At 35.1% G+C, this 15,557-nt stretch overlaps 1 pseudogene; it reads right to left on the bottom strand.

Annotated features, from left to right (window-relative positions):
- Positions 1-214: 214 nt before the first annotated feature.
- Positions 215-15,557, bottom strand: part of LOC129024041 (radixin-like) — a 56,086-nt pseudogene continuing 40,743 nt past the window's right edge.

Below are 15,557 nucleotides of genomic sequence, written 5' to 3'. Positions count from 1 at the left end.
AAATTTTACATAAACATTGAAATTTTATCTTTCATCTAATTTATCAATATTTTAATGCACCCTACATTTGACAATTTGGTTTTACCAATTTAATATTTCAAAAAAAGTATATAATTAAAATATCGTAAGAAAAAATTTATTCACACATACTTTTTCATTATTTTTTGAAATTTATAGATGACATGATAATTGTTCGTATTTATCTTTAAAAAAATCAGATTAAAAGCCTCAAATTGGTTTCATCTGTGGCTTGGGCTAATTCTGAACTTAATGCCTGAAGTTGCTTCTTAACACGTGCATTTTTCTGTGTTTCTGTTACACGCTCTTCCTCGCTTCTATGGTTCATTACCCCTTCATTTGATAATTCAGCACTAGCCTCAGCATTATTCTCATCATGTTCATCATGTTCGTTTTCTGTCGGAGGAATGACTGGTGGTGGAGGTGGAGAGGGGTAGACATCACAGTTTTTAACTCTTCTTTGGTCTTTTCCAAGTCTTCCTGGGTTGCAAAAGCTTTCTGTTGCCACTCAGTAGCTTCCTCTTCCTTTTTCTTCTTGGCTTCTTCTAGAAGTGCAATCTTGGCAGTGAATTCAGCAAGTGCTGCTAGCTGCTCCTGATTCTTCATCTGGTCGGCAGCTTGTTTTGCTATGGCAAACTTTGCCTCTTCAGCAGCTCGACGCTCCTTTTCAAGCCGCTCTGCTTCTTCTTTTGCTTGTTTTCATTCTTGATCCAGTTCTAGAGCTTTTTGAGTCTGTTCTTCTAGTTATTTCTGGGCTTTAATTGTCCGTTCTTCAATCTGTCTTAGACGTTCCATTAGCTCTTCCTTTTCACGTTCTATTCTTTCCTTTTCTGCTATTTCTCTTTTCTTCTTTTCATTCTCTAACTGTGCCCTTTCCAACTGCTCCTGATGTTCCCCCTCCCTAGCCTGAGACTTCATCTGTTGTACTTCAATAGTATCAGGCTTCCTTCTTCGCATGTATAGTTCATGGTTTCCCATACATAAGGCCAAAATCCCCTTATGGATTCTCAGACGAGGTGCATAAAAAACAAAATCAGGTGCCTTTTTGTCTATTGGCTTTATAACAATTTTTTTGTCATTAAATGAAATATTTCTGATTTCACTCCAGGGAAAACCAATTTTAGATGTCAACTTGTCATCATGCTCATAAATACTCAGACTCAAAGTATCAACACCTAGCCACAATTCAGTTCCCTTTTCATTTTTATTCTTAAATTTATTTTATTTTTTTTTTTGAGATGGAGTCTCGCTCTTGTCGCCCAGGCTGGAGTGCAGTGGCACGATCTCGGCTCACTGCAACCTCCACCTCCCGGGTTCAAACGATTCTCCTGCCTCAGCCTCCTGAGTAGCTGGGATTACAGGCCCAAGCCACCAAGCCCGGCTAATTTTTAGTATTTTTAGTAGAGACAGGGTTTCACCATGTTGGTCAGGCTGGTCTCGAACTCCTGACATCGTGATCTGCCCACCTTGGCCTCCCAAAGTGCTGGATTACAGGCATGAGCCACCACGCCCGGCCCCATTTTTATTTTTTATTTCAAAATAGTTGACGCCATATATTTCTAGATCTTGTGCAATCTTCATAGATTTTCCATCATAGAATCCTCCCTTAGCATTCCTCTATGTTCTTCATGCCAGTTCTGTATTCTTTCTTCCCACTGTTCTTTTGTTAGTTTGTGTTGTTCCAATACACGCTGGGGTAGGATTCTATCGCTAGCCAGGTAGCCTGGCTTATGAATCTCTTTATTATAACCTCCATACTTGGCTTGGACGGCACAGGAAGCCAAAAGAACTGCAGTTTCTGGCGGGCAATGTATCTCATCCTTTAAGATGGCTTCTTAAACTTGCAAGACGAGTCTCTGGGTTATTTCTTGAATTAATTCCTCAGAAACATCTTCAGGAAAGACCTTAGCTCTAAACTTGAACTGTAAAGGATTCACTTTTTTAACATCTTGCTGTGTCACCTTTTTATTTAGTTTAAGCCATGTAGGATAACCTTTGCTGTCTACATACTGCAGCCCAAAAAAACCAGACCTCACACAAACCAACTGTTTTCACCACCTGGTCAAAAAGTTATTTGCCAGCTGTATTGGGCACAAAATGATGTTCTTCATGCTGAGAATGTTAAAGCAGGCCGTGATAAGTACAAGACTCTGCGACAGATTCGACAAGGCAATACAAACCTGTGTATCGATGAGTTTGAAGCAATGTGAGAGCTGTTATTTTGCATATATGTTCTGCATAAGCTGAACCACCAACAGAGAAAAACAGGCCTTTGCGGATACGATGGAATGCATCCCACCTCGCCAAAGCACTTATACCAGTTTGACTGTGCTAGCTAAAAGACAAATTTAAGGGGAACTCTTCAACATTAAGGCAGTATGATATCACACTTGGTTTTCTTTTTCTTTTGGTCCAGGGAATGGAGAATGGTGTTCCATTGCCTCCTTTCACATTCTTTCTCTTTTTTTTTTTCTGTTGAAGATTAACACTAATTAGCATGTCTGACAAATGCGTATGTGTGGTTTCAGTTCTATGCACATTTTAAATGATAATGGTGAACATTTTAATGGATTTCCCTTGCCTCTTCCATATTTAACCTGTATATATTTCCACATTCTCTCTCACTCACATTTTCTCAGTGTGCCCTTCTCATATCTGCCATGCCCATAGCCATAATTCCACCATCATACAGATTAGGCAGTGTTTAAAATGATGGTAAGCAGCACAGTAGACAGTTTTGGAGCATTATGTAGAATATGGCTATGAATCATGAAAGAGATTAGAACATTTAATAATGTATGTACAGCTGGTGGTTAGTTTTTTTAATCCAAATTTAATTACCTAATTGGATATTTGACATTTGGTTATCTAATCACAGTCATCTTTAACAGCTACATTGATTGGTGTATTATCTCCTGTAATCCTTTGATGGCTTTTTTTGCCTACCATTTCACAGAGGTTTGGACAGCAGTAGTAGTTCCCTAGCAGAGTTTATTGATGAAACAGTCTCTGCAAGATTTTAAAAGTCTTGTTCTTTTATAGACTGATTTAGAAAAACAGATTATTAATAAAAGAAAGTATACATTTGTTGGTAACTGATTTTAATTATTTTTTAAAACCTGGACCTTTCTGGAAGGGCAGCATATAAAAACGTCAGTCCTGAGGAAGAGACAACAATACTACCTCACTACTACACCTCTGATGACCAGTTGTTCAAACACAATGGAGTGTGTAAGCTATATGTTTTATAATTCATAACGATAGTCTCAATCATCGAGAAATACTTTTGAAATTTAATTTTCCCTCAGAATATCTTAAAGTGCTAAATGTTTAACTGCCTTTTCATTGAACCAAACCGTGGGATTTTGATTTATATTAAAATTGTAAGCTCCTCACTGGTATACTATCATCCTGGAGGGGTGTGGTATGGCTGAGGAAGAGTGAGAGAGAGAATGAGAGAGAGAGTATGTGTGTGTGTGTGTGTGTCTGTGTGTGTGTGTGTGTGTCAGAGAGAGAGAGAGAGATGCAAACCTTATAGCATATGAAGAATGTCTGTACCTTGATATGATAGTTACATAATCATTTTAGTATATTTGGTTTCTAGATCACTGTGCTTATTTTTTTCCAGTATCTAACTAAAAATACTTAAATTTGGTTTGTTAATTCTATTTTAGAAATTATAATTTTAGTTTATATTAATTTCAATTATATCTTACTGAAGAAATCTTTCCAGTTAGGAGGCTCTAATATTCACATGTTCTAATACTTTGTTTACTGTAAAACAGCTAAATTTGGAGATAACGTAAAGCCTTGTTTACTCTGTGTGGTTCATCTACTTTCCATTTGGTGTTACACACTCAAATTTACATTTATCTATTAAAATTTACATTTTATTAAACATTTTCATATACAGTAGATTCAAGTTGTGTCTGAAAATAACTTGTACTTTTTTTATTTTGCTGACTTTAAAAGGATTAATCTGGGCAGACATTATGAAAAAGAAAGGTTGTATTTAACATATTTTTTGAACTTTGTAGGACAAAACGTAGCTGGTTTGGTTAACCTTGAAGTGACTGTTGTATCATGGTTGTGCATGTGCTTCAGAATCCTATGGAAGAGAATGTTCCTACTTGCAGTACATCAAAGGAATGGATGGTGGACCCTTACTATTCATGTTTTGAAACATAAATGTTCACTTTAAAGCAATTGCCATAATAGATAAAAACCTGAACTTTCATTGGATTTCCTCATTTTCAATTATGTGCACTACCATAGCTTGAAAATTATCAGATATATTTTGCTGTTTATGATCTATTTGTAGATTAGGATTAAAATGGATTTAATCCATTTTTAAGGCTGTGTGAATTTTTTCTAAACAAGAACCATTTGCAATATGGATTTCCTTTTGTTTGTTCGTTTGTTTCTTTGAGACTGAGTTTCACTTTTGTTGCCCAGGCTGGAGTGCAATGGCATGATCTCAGCTCACTGCAACCTCCGCCTCCCGGGTTCAGGTGATTCTCCTGCCTCAGCTTCCCAAGTAGCTGGGATTACAGGCATGCACCACCACGCCTGGCTAATTGCAATATGGATTTTCAAAGAGATGAAACCAATTATAACTTATCATTAGCAGTCTTGAGCACATGTTCATATAGTCAATGTAAAAACACACTAATGAGTATTTGGTAAATTCCAGTAGGCTTTGACCATTAGCATAATTTTGTCTTGTACAATTAAGTTACAATTACATGTCTAATTTTGGATAATATTCATTGGTTAACAATAAAGTGACAAAAGCTCATGCCAAAAAAGCCTCAAATTAATTGTAAATATTTATGGTGTACAGTATGATGCTTCAATGCATGTATATATTATATAACAATCAAATCAGGGAAATTACCATATCCATGACTTTAAACATAAATTTTTTGTGGTGGCAACATTCAAAGTCTTCTATCTATCTTGAAATATATGCTATATTATTATTTGCTGTAGTCACCCTACTGTGTAACAGAACACCAGAATATTCTGCCTGTCTAACTGTAACGTTGTACCCATTTACCAACTTCTTCCATTCCCCCTCTCCTTTCTACCCTCCTCAGCCTCTAGTAACCACTATTCTACTCTCTCAATCTATAAAATCAGCCTTTTTAGATTCCACATATGAGTGAGATCATGTGGTATTTGTCTTTTTATGACTGGCTTATTTCACTTCACATAATGTCCTCCATTGTTCACTTGTGTTGCCACAAATGGCAGGATTTCATTCTGTTTTATGGCTGAGTAGTATTCCATTGTGTGTGTGTGTGTGTGTGTGTGTGTGTGTGTGTGTATGTGTGTATGACAAATCAGGGAAATTACCATATACATATATATGTACATATGTACATATACACATTTTCTTTACTTATCTATAGATGGGCATTTATATATTGGCTATTGTGAATAGTGCTGCAACAAGCATGGGAATGAAGATATCTCTTCAACATACTGATTTCATTCCCTTTGGATATATACCCAGTAGTGGGATTCCTGGATCTTATGGTAATTCTATTTTTAATTCTTTGAGGAACTTCCATCACCAATGGCGATTCAGAGTTCTCCTTTCTCAATGGCCCCACCAGCATTTGTTATTTTTTTGTGTTTTAGATAATAATCATTTTGACTGGGGTAAAGTAATATATCAATGTGGTTTTGATTTGAATTTTCCTTATGTTTAGTGATGTTGAGAATTTTTTCATGCATCTGTTGGAAATTTGAATGTATTATTTTGAAAAATGTCTATGCAGGGCTTTGTTCTTCTTTTTTTTTTTTTTTTTTTTTTTTTTTTGAGACTGAGTCTTGCTCTGTCACCAGGCTGTAGTGCAGTAGTGCAGTGGTGTGATCTCAGCTCACTGCAACCTCCACGTCCCAGGTTCAAGCGATTCTCCTGCCTCAGCCTCCCGAGTAGCTGGAACTACAGGCGCACGCCACCACGCCCAGCTAATTTTTGTATTTTTAGTAGAGACAGGGTTTCACCATGTTGGCCAGGATGGTCTTGAATTCTTGACCTCATGATCCACCCACCTCGGCCTCCCAAAGTGCTGGGATTACAGGTGTGAGCCACTGTGCCCACCCTGACTTATTTTTTAATAAGATTATTTAGTTTTATACTATTGAGTTGTTTGTGTTCCTTATATATTCTAGATATTAACCAAATACATAGTTTACAAATACTTTCTCACATTCTGTAGGTTGCCTCTTCACTCTGTTGATAGTTTCCATTGCTCTGAAGATGCTCTTTAGTTTGATGTAATCCCATTTGTCTATTTTTGCATTAGGTGCCTGTGCTTTTGAGGTCTTATACAAAATATCCTTGCCCAGCCCAATTTCATGAAGAGTTTCCTCTATGTTTTCTTTTAGTAGTTTCATAGTTTTGGTTTTACATTTAAGTATTTAATCCAATTTGAGTTGATTTTGTGTATGGTGAGAGATAGGGGTCTAGTTTCATTCTTCTGCATGTGGATATACAGTTGTCCCAGCACCATTTATTGAAGAGACTGTCTTTTCCTCCATGTCTGTTATTGGCATTTTTGTCAAAAACAAGTTGGCTGTAAATGCATGAATTTATTTCCAGGTTGTCCTCTCTGTTCTATTGGTCTGTGTGTCTGTTTTTATGCCAGTACTGATCTGTTTTGTTTACTGTAGCTTAGTATATTTTTAAGTCAGGTAGCGTGATGTCTCCAGCTTTGTTTTTTTTTTTTTTTTTTTTTTTTTTTTGCTCAAGATTGTTTTGGCTGTCTGAGGTCTTTTGCATTTACACATGAATTTTAAATTTTTTTTTTCTGTTGCTGTGAAGAATGTCTTTTTTTTGTTTGTTTGTTTCACAGAGTCTCACTCTGTTGCCCAGGCTGGAGTGCAGTGGCATTAGCTCGGCTCACTGCAACTTCCGCCTGCCAGGTTCAAGCGATTCTCCTGCCTCAGCCTCCCGATTAGCTGGAATCGCAGGTGCCCACCACCACACCCAGCTAATTTTTGTATTTTTAGTAGAGACAGGGTTTCACCATGTTGGCCAGGCTGGTCTCGAACGCCTGACCTCAGGCAATCCACCAGCCTCGGCCCCCCAAAGTGCTGGGATTACAGGCATGAGCTGTCATTGGTATCTTGATAACGATATTGAATCTGTAGATTGCTTTGGGTAATGTGAACATGTTAATAATATTAATTCTTCCAATCCATGAACACGGGATATCTTTTTATTTATTTGTGTTTTCATCATTTCCTTTATTTTCTGTGACAGTATCTCACTCTGCCACCTATGGTGTAGTGCAGTGGCATGATCACAGCTCACTGCAGCCTCAACTTCCAGGGCTGAATCAATCCTCTTACCTCAGCCTCTTGAGTAGTTGGAACTACAGGTGTGCACCACTATGTCCAGCTAATTTTTTTTATTTTTTTATGTTTTTGTGGAAGCAGAGTCTCATTATGTTGCCCAGGCTGGTCTCAAACTCCTGGACTCAAGCAATCCTCCACCTCAGCCTCACAAAGAGTTAGGATTCAATTTCTTTCATCAATGTTTTATAGATTTCATTGTAAATATCTTTCAGCTCCTTGGTTAAGTTTATTTCTAGAGGTTTTTTTTTTTGTTGCTGCTATTGTAAATGGAATTGCTTTCCTGATTTCTTTCTCAGATAGTTCACTACTGGCATAGAGAAAAGCTACCACTTTTTAACCACTCTTGTCTTCACTTCACAGTTGGCAAATAGTTTTTACATTCATTGTCTCCATTTTTATCTGCATAAGTTGCCTATTAGATAGTTTGGACAGGTAAAATTATTGCCACTTTTACATTTTGGATAAATAATCTCAGGCACAAAATATATAAATGACTTTCCTCAAGGTTGCTATGCAATCAAGTGGCAGAGCCAGAACTTATTCTCCAGTTCAGATCTTGAATAGAAGGCCCTGGAACACATAGTTTATGTTTAGAAATAGTTTGTTATCATAACACATTACCTTCTTTAAAGCATTGATAATTTAACTTTCTTCTAATTTATTAGAGCATGCAGGTTTTCTATTTTATTCAATTTAGTAAAATATTTCATAAGTGATAACTAAGATTTTATATGGAGCCAAACTGTTCTGTTCCTCTAATGCTTGGAAATATGAAATATGAACAGCTGTTTGAATGTACACATGAAAAATTTCAATCTGAGTATAAGGGAAAATTCTAGTGATTCCAAGGATGAGATAATTAAATCAATTTACCTTTGCAAAGGGAAACTGCTCTGGGAATTATTTAAGGTGGTTAAATTGCATAGCTTTCCCTCCACAAGCTGTCAACACTAAAGAGATTAAGACTTCATTTGCAAGCTTTATTTTTAATGTAAAATGACAGTAATTGACATTTTAAAACTGTATGGTACAGTACTCCACATGACACAAGCAGAAACTTGTACAACTTTGGAGCCTAGCTCTTGGGCATATTTGCTCCACTTGTCTATTACAAGATCTGGGGTTTTTTAGTAGTTGAATCTTTTAAATATTATCTTCTCTATTAGAATGCAAAAACACTGCTTGTGATGATACTAAGGAAAATCAACTTAAGGACACAGAGTACACATTACTTTTGACTCCTGATCTTCCTTTAAAGCTGAAAGAGCTAGTACTCTCGAAGTATAATATTCTATGAACCACTTGCCCATTTGCATAATTTGCTTTTCAGTGCAAAGTATTAGGCCCTGACCCAGATTATCTCAAAGTGAATTGTCAGCAAGCCAATAAAATATTGAGCAGACGGATGTCATTTTTCAAAATTAGGCTTTCTTTGACCATAATCATTCTTGATGTTCTGTGATAATAAGAATTCAGTAGGCAGAATTCATCAAGCATTTCCTTATGTAGACAGATATATACCTTACATAGAAACCAAAAGATGACTGACAAAAAGCAGAAAAACTCCTTCTAATTTCAAAAAAGAAATTTGGGTACATATATATATATATATATATATATATATATAGTAATACAGCTCCTTGAAGTCCAAGAAGACTTCAAGATATATATATATATTCAAGATATATATATATATTCAAGATATATGTATATTCAAGATACATATATATATTCAAGATATAGATATATTCAAGATATATATATATTCAAGATATAGATATATTCAAGATATAGATATATTCAAGATATATATATATATTCAAGATATATATATATATATTTCTCTTTGTTAAGCATATTACAGAATCCTTCCTTTTATTCTATATGTGAGTCTGGGAAGTTTTCATGTCCATTCCCAGTTTCCATGTATTGTAGTTTTGAAGGCATAAAAAGATAATCGTATTTTATAAAGAACAATCTGCCTCTTCAATTAATGCCCCATGCTAAATTTGAAATTTACATCCCACACATCACTCTGGTTACCAAATAATTAATTTGATTCAGATGTTTAATTAAGCATGACAGGGAGGCTTTAGTTTTAAGTTAAGAGAGAAAAAAAAATGAAAGAGTTGCCTTGGAAAAGCCTAGAGCATATTTTGCAGAGCGTCTTGGAACAAACAGTTTTAACTGAAAGACTTAGCCTATTCCTTTGATGACTTCATTAACAAGTCAAAATATTCAGACCCATGAGGCCTATGACAGAGAATACTCTAGTAGCTAGATGTAGGACACATAGAATTTGGGCTTTTTGATCAAATTGTAATAAATATATTTAATTAAGTAGGCTTTGCATGGGGAATTAAAAGAAAGAAAAGTGCCTCATTTATTTTTTGAACCAATGTTTCCTCATTCTATGTTAACTGAAAGGATCTTTTATTTATAGATATTATTATGACTTCCATAAATAGTAAATACATCCATTATACACATATTCACTTTCTTTTTGCTCTATTTTATTGTACAAACTCTTTTTATTGATGTTCAAAACAGTAATTAAAGCCAAGTCTTCATGTTTTCCTCTTTACTAACACTTACATTTTGTTGTAAGCAAAAGAACAAAAGAGTAAATCTTATCATGGTGATTTACTTGATTCTCAATTTTAGTGACATTTACATCTGTACCCACATAGAATGGGAAGAAATAAGTGAACATTCACAGAAATGGCATAAATGCAAAGTTGAATTTTTAAAAATGCGATGTTCATTAGACAACCTGCAATTGTTTTTGTATTTTTTAAATTTTCATTTACAACAATATTTCCTGTAGAATTATAGTCACTATTCATAAGTCACAAAATGTCAAATTGGCTGACGAATGTTCTCATATCTCAGATTCACGACATTAGCTATGCTCAAAGTTGAAAGAGGTTTTTAAACAGGCAGCAGTTTTATACAAATCCTTACAAATAACTCATGGATACAAAGTCAGGTGCTGAACTTCGTTTAATAATATTCAGCTGAGGGAAAGGAGGGAAATCCATGGTAGTCACACAGGTACATGGCATGATGTTGAAATCTCAGCTCCGGGGAAGATGTTTCAAATCCCAGAGTTTCTGATTTTCTCATGTGCTGTATTTCTCCTCTCCAGCCCTCCTAAAGGCCAGTGAAAAGCCACCGCTGTTACTAGTGACAGAATGTTGTATCTATCACCTAATATCTGGTAGTAAAAACCACTTGAACTATTGTTCTATTGACACAGTATTCCTGGTATGATAGTAGGTTGTGTGACCATTCTCTATCTATCTTCAAAAATGTCTTAGGATTTGAATCTAGTCTAATTTTACTTGCAACATTAATTCAAGGAATTATGGATGTGTGTTGGATTCTATTAAGTCCTTCTGAGTACTGGGAACTAGACTAAGCACCTACATTTCATTGTCAAAGTGGTTTATCAAGTGGTGAGTAATTAGTACTGATGAGATGCAACTGCACTAGAAAATAGATACTAATTTTGTACTCTGAAGGAGCTATGTGATTAGCAAGGTATAAAAGTCGAAGAGACTTCAGAGCCACTGAGTTTGTGGAACTGAAGTGGTCTGTGCCAATCCAATCTCATCTAGTATGAGACTTAGCCTATTCCTTTGATGACTTCATTAACAAGTCAAAATATTCAGACCCATGAGACCTATGACAGAGAATACTCTAGTAGCTAGATGTAGGACACACATGTTCTAAGGATGGAGTGACTGGGGCATGGGAATTTGTGCTTATGAATCATAAAATGATGATTATGTTGTTGCTGTGCATGCTGTGTTGCTGTCTGTCCTGTATTCCTTCTTCAAATTAATAAACTTGATGTTGGGTAAAGTCTAACATATTTCATGAGTTTGTCAATCCGGACTTAGCGCACTCTCTCTGGTTGATCAGAGTGGACACTGTATACATCTATTTCATTGAGCTTCTACTTCATATTAAAAGTGTATCTTTGACTTTCCCATTTGATTCTAGTTTTTCCTGCTTCTCATGTTATTCTTTTGTTTCAATTCGAAAGCCCCTGCTCCTTCTCCCATCCCTTAAACTTGTAAATTTAGCACTGAAGTGAATGGATCAAAATTGTTAGACTTATACACATCTGGATTTGCATCCTAGCTTTGCAACTCAAGGGCAGTTTTAGGTAGTGAAAATTAGTTAACCTTTGGAGTTTCAATTTCTTATTGGTATACTAGTTCCTATATATCTCATAATTTTATTCAAATTGTACAACACATATAAAGTTATTTTGAATGTATAAATGGCTTAATGAATGAGAACAAACCAGTAAATATGCTTACATGAACTTATATGTTGCAAAAATTAAGAATAACTGCCATTTATTTTTGTATCTTACAATACCTGAGGTGGAGGAGCCCTGTATCTATTAAGGACATATACAGTGCCATATATTTACATAGATTATATTATACAAACTGTCAGTATAGACACTATATTCATTTTATATAGGAAAATTAGAAGCTTTGAATTTTTTAATAATATGAACTTTATTAAATATAATTGCTAGGAATTGAGAACAATTTATCAATTTTATCAAGAGCATTGTGTCAATATAATCATATTAATTTTCAAAACAACTCTGTAATTACTGTTGTTATCCCATTTCACAGATGAAAGAAGTGGATATTTAGAAGAATTATTAGCATGTAATGGAGCAAGTATTAAAATCCAAGTGTGTGTGACTCTAAAGTCTATAATCTTTTAATTAATAATGCTGCTACGAATGAATTCAGTGACTAGAACATAATATGGAAATAATATATATTTGATGAATGACTACATAACACTTTTATAGTTTGCACTTTAGGAGTAATATGATTTTATTCTCATTCTCTAGTGGGGGTGCCACTTCAATCAACCTGTGGATGACACAAAAACATCTGGCTGATATTCCAATCACTTTGTATTAACATTATTTATTATAGAGAGTTTTCAGCACCTTGAACCCATAAAATAAAATTCAGAATGTCCTGTGTTTGTCTAAGACCAGGTATAACAAAGGAAAAATATTCTGATTTTACATGTAAGATTTTTAAGTGCTTCTTTTAGATAGACATGAAACTGTTATTTTAGTGAATTATATTTAAAAACACTGCTACAACATTGATTATAATACCTTGAAAAGTACAAAAATTCAAATATTTCAGGTAAAATAGGATAGTAGACAATTACATTACAGAAAAGTGTGGGAGGACAGAAAGTAGAGTTTCTTTTATTGACATAGAAAACTTCGAATGATGTAACAAAACCAAAGACAGATGTGTAAAAAAGATTGTATAAGACAAAGGGGAAAAAATGCTATTTGTCATAGGATGAATTGTGTCCCCCCAAAAGATATATGAAGTCCTAACCCTAAGCACCTTGGAATGTGACATTACTTGGAAATAGTTTTTGCTGATGTAATCAAGTTAAGATAAGGTAATTAGGGTGAGCCTTAATCCAATATAACAAGTGTACTTATCAGAAAAGGGAGAATAGCTTGAACCCGGGAGGCGGAGGTTGCAGTGAGCCAAGATTGCGCCACTGCACTCCAGCTTGGTGATAGAGCGAGACTCCTTCTCAAAATAAATAAATAAATAAATAAATAAATAAATAAATAAATAAAAAGAAAAGGGAAATTTGGACACACACGCACACAGAAGAATGCCAACTGAAGACAGATAGATGAGAGAAGACAGCCATGTGAAGATGAGGTAGAGATTGGAGTTATGCTGCTATAGTGAAGAAAGGCCTAGGGCTACCAGAAGTTGAAAGAGGAAAGGAAGAATTCTGACCCAGAGGCTTCAGATAGAGTGTGGCCTTCCTAATATCTGATTTCGAACTTCTGGCCTCCAGAATTTTAAGACGATAAATTTATCTTGTTTTAAGTCACCAAGTTTGTGAGACTTTCTTACAGCCACCCTAAAAACTAACACAATGTTTAAAAAATCTTCTTTCTAAAGAAAAATATCTCTACACTTATCTTTTCATGGACCAGGGTGTACAAAGTTATTTTGGAGTGGAGAGTTGTGAAACTCTCAATTTGCACTCTGCAAATATCTTAACATGGGTATGTTCTCATTTTTGACAAAGATTTGAAGTGAGATTGAAAATTTTTTCACTGATTTATAAATGTGTGATAACATGATTTTTCTTTGTCTTCAATGATAAATATTTTTTTCTCATTGCTCTGTTTATTCAAATATTGATCTGCTAAGAGCAAAGAAAGGTTATGCTAATCTATATATTCCTCTGAATTACCGAGGTTATTTCAGGCCTAAGCCTCAGTTATTTGACGATTCTTTTAAATTCACATTTCATTTTGATGTGTGGTCCTGACCAGAGCATATGACCAGAACACAGTGGTTTAAATAGCATGAATAACTTCTTTGTGTAAGTTACTTATTGCTGTGTGACAAATTACCCCAAACTTTAATGGCTTAAACCAACAACATGCATTGTCTCACAATTACTGTGAGTCAAGAATCCAAACATGACTTAACTGAATCCTCTGGCTTTAGGCTGCTCTCAAAGCTGTAGTCATCTACAGACTCAACTGGGAAGGATCTGCTTCTTACTATATGTGTGTGGTTGTGGCAGGATTCAGTTCTTTGTGGGCTACGGGATTGAAATTCCTTATGAGCTGTTGGCCCAATTTTTTCCTTGTTTCTCTGACATGTGGACCTGTCTTTAGAGCATCTTACAACATGGCCACTTGCTTTATCATCAAAAGGGCAAGAGAGAATAACAGCAAAAAATAGAGTTCCAGCAAGATGGAAGGAACAGTCTTTTGTAACCTAATCGAATAGTGACAACCCTTCACTTTTGTCATATTCTATTCATTAGAAGAAAGTCACTAGGTCCAACCCATATTCAAGGAAAGGAGATTGCACAGGGATATGAGTACCAGGAAACAAGGATCACTGGGAGCCAAACCTACCATACTACTGTGTGATCAAATGATAAATATGCCTAATATGATTAAATGATGATATAACTATGTATTGAAATAAAAGATAAATAATAATAAATAGCTTTTCATAAACTGAAATCAGTAAGTAGGTATAATTTTCTTACAGAATACTTTTTAATAAGTAATAAAGGAATTACATAAATTGCAATGAAAAAGTGAAAGACTGAATAAGAATTGCAAGTTGGAATTCTGGCAAATCACATATCAATGCCAAGTATTTAGCCATGAGTTTTACATATTCTGTATTGGATGAGAGCAAAAGCTTTTAAGTCATACATCTATGGGTTCGTATCTAGGGTCAACCACCACTTACCAGCTGTTTTTTCATCTGTAAAGTGAGGGTCCTAATTCCTACACATCAGATATTTAAATCTGACCTCACATATAAGGTACTTAGCCTGCTTAAATAATTTCATGAGTAGTATTATTTTAAGATGATCATTTGCTCTATAATAAAAGACTTGGGAGAATGGAGTTATTTAAACAGAAGAGGTGTTTTAATATCAGTGAAAATAACTATTAATGTCAGGAGTAACTCTGGGCAGAGGTAGAAGCCTCATTTATGTCAAACAAAGATGCTAAAAATCATTATACAGGTAAAAGTTCTGCCAGAAACTGAAACAAATGGAGCTTAAGGTAAGGACAGGGAACAAATTTGGGGAGTTGACAGTTCATTCAGGTGTAAAGAGATAGAATCGTGAAATGTTGCAGTGATCCTGACAATGATGTCTTTCTACCTAGGGACTGGTTTTATTGATATTCGAATACAAGACAGTTTTTGGCCTATTTCATCCTAAATATTCACCTTGAAATCAGGTAGATTGTTTGCCACCATGAGTCAGTCCAATTTTTCATTCCTCCCATATTCACTCCATGAGTGGTTTCTTTCAATGGTAAGAAGTGGAACATTGGGGATGCGATAAAAATTTGGAGTGATGAGATAGTACCAGAAAAGGACTTCTATCCATTTCCCTTCAAATGTTTCCCTTATTTGGTTTTTCATGGACTGATTGGCCCATGGACATAAGACTCTTTGAAAGAACAATAAGTACACATGTCCTACCATTTGTCAGGCATATTGACGAATAACACGTGTACCATATTACTTATGACTTTATGAGTCAGTGAGTATATCATTTGTATAGAAGCGAAATCTGAATATGAG

Source organism: Pongo pygmaeus, chromosome X (assembly GCF_028885625.2).
Source record: "Pongo pygmaeus isolate AG05252 chromosome X, NHGRI_mPonPyg2-v2.0_pri, whole genome shotgun sequence".
In the NCBI taxonomy this organism is placed as follows: domain Eukaryota; kingdom Metazoa; phylum Chordata; class Mammalia; order Primates; family Hominidae; genus Pongo; species Pongo pygmaeus.
The sequence above is the reverse complement of the archived record's forward strand: the minus strand, read 5'-3'. Positions and strand labels throughout refer to the sequence as shown.